This window comes from Macadamia integrifolia, unplaced genomic scaffold (assembly GCF_013358625.1).
Source record: "Macadamia integrifolia cultivar HAES 741 unplaced genomic scaffold, SCU_Mint_v3 scaffold553, whole genome shotgun sequence".
Taxonomy (NCBI): Eukaryota; Viridiplantae; Streptophyta; class Magnoliopsida; order Proteales; family Proteaceae; genus Macadamia; species Macadamia integrifolia.
Genome location: NW_024870482.1, coordinates 104,115 through 110,080, shown reverse-complemented (window position 1 = coordinate 110,080; position 5,966 = coordinate 104,115). Strand labels below are relative to the sequence as shown.

General features: G+C 40.3%; 1 long non-coding RNA gene across 2 annotated transcripts; it reads right to left on the bottom strand.

The window, feature by feature from the left end:
• Positions 1-2,546: 2,546 nt before the first annotated feature.
• LOC122069208 lies at positions 2,547-5,563 on the bottom strand. Of its 2 annotated transcripts, none has more exons than XR_006137397.1 (3): positions 5,234-5,563; positions 4,212-4,286; positions 2,547-2,748 (listed from the first exon to the last, which is right to left on the bottom strand). It is a non-coding gene; the product is annotated as an uncharacterized LOC122069208 (long non-coding RNA). The 2 variants fall into 2 exon arrangements; XR_006137398.1 differs by having other exon boundaries at positions 5,250-5,563.
• Positions 5,564-5,966: the final 403 nt, after the last annotated feature.

Below are 5,966 nucleotides of genomic sequence, written 5' to 3'. Positions count from 1 at the left end.
GAAATGTGTAGGGGCATTTTGGTCTTTTTATATGGATGATTTAGATGATTGAGTCTTCTGAAAAGTCGTAGAGCATCCAGTTACGATTCCAACGCACTTCGTTTCATCTCGATCGGATATCATATGAAAAAGTTATAAGTGTTTCCGTAAAGTCGGTTCGAAAATCCAAACCGAAAATCCATCAGTTGCTCTCGGTGTTGGGTGGATTTTTCGGAATTTATTTTTGAAATTTGAAGGGCTTTTGTGTAATTTAAAGATTTTGAAGGTCTGAGTTGCAAGGGGTCTTTAAGCACTGAAACATATGGAGGCAGGGGCTTGATTGTAATAAAGAGGAGTAAAGGGAAGTGAAATGGATGGTCAAGATTCGACCACGTAGGCTTGATGCCCATCCAAAGGCTGCTGAGATTTTGGTGTGATATGGACGAGATAGATGCTTGCGCGTAGGATTTGATTGGTTAGGTGCATAATTCTTGATGCACTGGCGCTACACCTTATCAAAGAATGTTAGTGTGTTTCGCGCATGTATAGAAGATATAAAGAAGATTCCAATCTTAATGATCCCATGAAATCTGATTAAAACCATCATGGAGGATTCGGATCCAACGGTCGATATGCATTTCTCTTTTGTGAGTGGGAGACAAGCTCCCTTAAAATCCGTAAAAGCAACCAATCATAGATCGACAACACTTCTGACGATGTCAGCGCCTACGTCATAATGATGTCATCGAGATTCAAATTTAATGGTTTGGATCTATTGTCCGTTGGTTTAACCCGACGGCTTAGATTACAAGATCTTTTATATGAGATCTACGGTCAGATTTCGCCCCTGTTGCGCGCGCGCCAACGGTGTAGCCTACGCCACCACTACGAAGATTCCATTTCTGGCTATCTCATTGTTTCAACTTCAAATGGTCATATCTCCCTCATTTTAACTCGGATTTGGGTGAACCAAGTTGCAGCTTCTTCCTTTTTTCAAGCCCTACACCATGGAAACAAGAAAAATGGGTTTTGAGTGAAAGAAGGCTACGGTTTTGGTAGGAGAAGCCTCCCCCTCTTTGTTGGTCCTTGAATGAACATACATTCTTGATGATAAATGTTCTTAGGCCATTAAAGGAGGTAAAAGAGGTGGTTGAAGTGTGTTAATGGTACATTAACTCAAAGCCAAGGAAGAAGAGAAGAAAACAAGGATGTGTTTGCTTTAAAGAGCAAGAAGCCAAGGAGAGACAAGGTGTGAGCACCAAATTTGTCAGTACAAGTTTCCAGTCATCCCAGGCAATCGGTTGTGAGATTCTCTAACCTTGGATTTTACATTACATGTATGTATGCATGTATGTTAGGGTTAGTTGTGGATGAATGTATACATGCTAGGTTGATGAACTGTAAGCATGCTAGCAAGTTGTGGATGCATATGCTAGGCATAGCTTGACTGTAGAGCATTAATATAAGCCCAATTTAATTATATTATTTATTGTGTGTTTAGTGGGTGCTAAGCACCGGGAGTGGGTGCTCGCGTGTAGTGGGTGCTACACATTGTATCGGCACTACGAGTGCCATCTCAGCTTCGACTTGAGAAAATTGGGTGTGGGTGCTCCCGACTGTGGGTGCAGTCAAAAGTAGTGTATTGAGTAGGTACGAAGCCTTTACAGGCACTACTCCGGGGATGTAAGCAAATTTCCGAACCTCGTAAAAACCCTGTGTTGTGGGTGCTTGTTGTTTGCATTTTATATTGAAGTGCGTGGAATGTAGAATGGGTGTGCATATTTGGAAGTGCCTATGAGAGGCTGAGTGTGCATATGACTGTGTGCAAACAGGGACAGGTATATTAGGTTTTTCTTGGCCAGACATCAGACAGGTTTTTGGGGATCGGAATTGGATTCACTGATTCACCCCCCTCTCAGTGACTGCCGGGTTACAACAGGGTCAAATTCAAGTATAATCTCTCTCCCCATTTAAGCATAATGTAGACATTTAATAAGCCTTGTTTTAGTGTATATAATAGTTTGAATTCAATTAATGTATATATGTGTGATAACTTAGCCATACATGTGGAATAGTAATAATTGTGAAAAAAGTTCATTCTCAAGCATCTAGCAAGAAGACCAGTTGAACCGGGCAGATTGGGTGCTTAACACCTTCCCAACTCTGTAACCTGACACTTAACCTAAATCTCTAGACTAGTCCAAATTTTGGGCCATTTTCTTAGGAATTGGGCCCACCTTAGGATCCTAGGCCCATAACCCTAGGTGGTGACTCCAAATCCCATTTGTATGATCTCGATCCTCGAATTGGACGATCATCAAAACCCCCATCTCAAATGATGAATTTCACACTCTTGCGAAATAGGCCTCCACGTATCTCCAAGTGGCGATACGATGGTGTGGGGCCCGCAAGCGAAGTACACACAACTTGAACCCGTCCCCCTCACATGAAGGTGAAGGGAGAGAGGAGAGAGGACGGGGATGCATAGCCCATCCATTTTCGGTCGCTACCCTCACATCTATGAATCAGAGTATGTGTAAAATTCCATAAAGATCATAAGATACATGTGGTGATTGGCTACAATGATACTATTATAATACTATAGGCCATTTATTCCATCCACCGGTTACAAAAAAATACATGATACAACTTATGCTTAATTTACATTATAAAACACAAGGTAATCAAAAGTCCTTGTCTATAATCACTCTCTGTCCATTACTTCATCTTCAAAAAATCACCCGATCTTCTCTGCTTCAACTTCAAAACCTATGAAGGAGTGAGGATGGGGGGTGAGTATGAGAATGCTCAGTGAGGGGTGGGGGCATACAAGCACATAAGCATGCAAAAATCATAAATAATAAATAATCTCAAGCACTGCATCTCAAGTCTACAATCACATAAGCAGACAAGAATCATACACAATGAATAATCTTGACACTTTGCATCACATGTCTTCACCACCAATTCACTCAACACATTGCAACTCAAGTACAAATCATCTACTCACTTATCCCAATTATATTTCAAGTCTATAGCAATCAACTCAAAATGCCGCATCCATATGATTCATTTATTAATCTAATTCCATTCTAATTATTAAGTCTCATCATATGGGTTGAGTGCTATATGTAACGTAGGTTGCGTTCCCTACCATGTACATTAGGCCTCAGAAATACAAGCTCATTGTAGACAAGAGCCAGTCAGTCCCGATCAGAGTCTCGGTCCCCCAGCTAACCCCTAAATAGTAACCCTGACACCATGGTCCCAGCCTTGGGCCCCCATATGTCCGACAGCAATGCATATGCTACACCATACCATGTTGTGCTCTCTCAGAATACAGTACGTCGTATTCGAGCATAGTAATCCTACACGACATACCACAAAGTGGGATTAACCAATACTTGACCCCCTATTAGCAAGGGGTTATAGCAGTAGGGTTGTGTGCCTAATCATATGCAAGCTATATGCAAACATAACATCCGATATGTATTTGTGACCATAGCTGTAAGACTGATCTCTGAGCCCATAGAAAACACACCTCGACCATACCGTGCCACAGACCATCAATATTACATTCACAACCACAAATACACATCTGTGGTCCTAGTTATAAGACTAACCTCTGAGTCCACGGTACCGAAAATGCATCTCGGCCACACCGTGCCACAGACCGTCAATATTACATCCAAAACCACACACATAAACACAACTGTGATCCCATGTGTAAGACTGACCTCTAAGCCCATGGTCCCGGAAACGCACCTCGACCACATCGTGCCACAGACCATCAATATTATATCCAACACCACACACATAAACACACAACTATGATCCCAGGTATAAGACTAACCTCTAAGCCCACGGTACTGAAAATGCACCTCGGCCACACAGTTCCACAGACCGTCAATATTACATCCAACACCACACAACATAAGTACAAGATACCATACATCCACAAATCTTAATATCATTCAAGTAGGTAACACATGCTTCAAATTAAATTTCATATACTTCCATCCAAAGCACTGAACATTACCACAATATATTCAACAAAGAGATAAGGAATTGCAAGCAAACATATCAAGCATAACTGTATACAACAACATATTCCACAAGGAGTAAGAATTACTACAAACATGACATGCATAACAAAGCACACAAATTACAACAAAACACACCAAAACACACAAAAAAAAAAAAAAAAAAAAAAAAAAAAAAAAAGCCCTCACCTGGATTTTCATGTCTGAAACTCTTCACCAATGTCCTAGCCTCGCGTATCCTCAACAGAAGTGGTTACTGGATTCCTAGTTAACAAATTACATATACGTATGGGTTAATTTATTAGCATATTTATCCCCAAAATATTCTCCCTAAATACCATTAACTTCTATGTTAAAGTTCAGCCATAACTGAATTCTTTCTTATTTAGTTGAGGGGGCATTCATCCAACCCATATAGCCATTGGACTTACTTTTGAGTTACTAGACTGATCTGACAAGTTCCATACTCTTATCTGGCTCATTGGATATGCTAAGGTGGCTTTTACCCCCCAAAATTACTTGCATTACTATGATAGGGGTAAAAAGGTCATTTTCTCTTATACATTCTCACCCTTCTTTCCTAACCGTTTCTTTTCTTTTACCAAGTCATAATTCATAGGAATAATTTATTTTTTAACATTTTATATAATTTGGAACATTACTGGACAGATCTGACTCAAGTATAAACAAGAGAATCCAGAAATTCCATTCTATCAGCCCTAACAGGCTGGCCTGTCAATCTGGAACTCTCCATCCGGTTAGACTGGCATAATGGATTTCTGCAGTTCTGCAGACCTATTTTGACAGCAACATTGATCCCGACAGGTTCCATTCTCTCAAAAACATACTATCTTTTGCTTCATCCTTACCTTCAATACCAAACCAAATCATTTCTTTACCTAGGCTTGGTCCCTATACCTTGTATTATCTTCCAAATCCTTATTTTAAATTTAGATTTGCCTCCCAAAAATGAATCACCTGCACATTTCCTTTCCCTGGTGAAATTAACACCATGCATGAGTAATTTCTACTTTAAATTTAATTTTAATTTACCCAATTTGGAAAAACCCCATGAATTTGGGTTTCCAAGAATAGTAGGACAGAGAATTAGGTCTCTATTGAATCTTATGAGTGAGGATTTTCATTATAAAGTAAATCTTTACTCCCACGAGCAATTTCCTTAATTAATTTCATCAGTAACCATCACTGACCTTAACCGATTCTCACCTAGCCCAATTCACAAAGTGGAGTTCAGATTCTAACTTTCTTGTGCTTCTTGAGACATGCATGCAGTCGATCAGCAGTCCTTCACTCCAATCTTCAGTTGAATCAAGACCATGGCAGCATCTACTTGATGTGGAGTTCAAAAGATGCTTGCATGCATCAATAGCAGCAGCCATGGCTGCAGGAACAGCAGCGGTAGCAGCCACATGCAGCAGCAAGGAGAAGTTGCTGCACTTCTCTTCTTCTTCTTTCTCCTTCCCTTCCTTCTTCTTTCTATTTATCCTTTCCTTCTACTCTTCTTCTATTTTGTTTCTGTCTTTATCCATAAAAGGAGAGAAATAATCCCTCTCCCCTCCTATTTATAAGCTGGACAGACTAAGGTCTGTTTGGCTAATCAGTTTTACAAAAATTCATTTTTCCTCCCTTTAAACCTTAACTTTTTATGGAAAATGGGTTTCAACATGAAACCAACTGCACCAGTACCCTTAGACTTACACCTAATTATGGTAGAAAGTGGTAAAATAATTCCCTAGGTTGGTGGGGCACGCAAAAGAAAATCCACAATTTTGGGCATTCTGCCCCCAGGACAGGTAGGCCAGTTGGACAGAACCTCTCCAGCTGATTAAGCCCTATTTATCCCTTACTATCCAATCCTTTGCCTAAGTTTTACCCACCATATGTGGGACCCTTTCCACTATTGTGGGAATTCTTAAGCCCCTA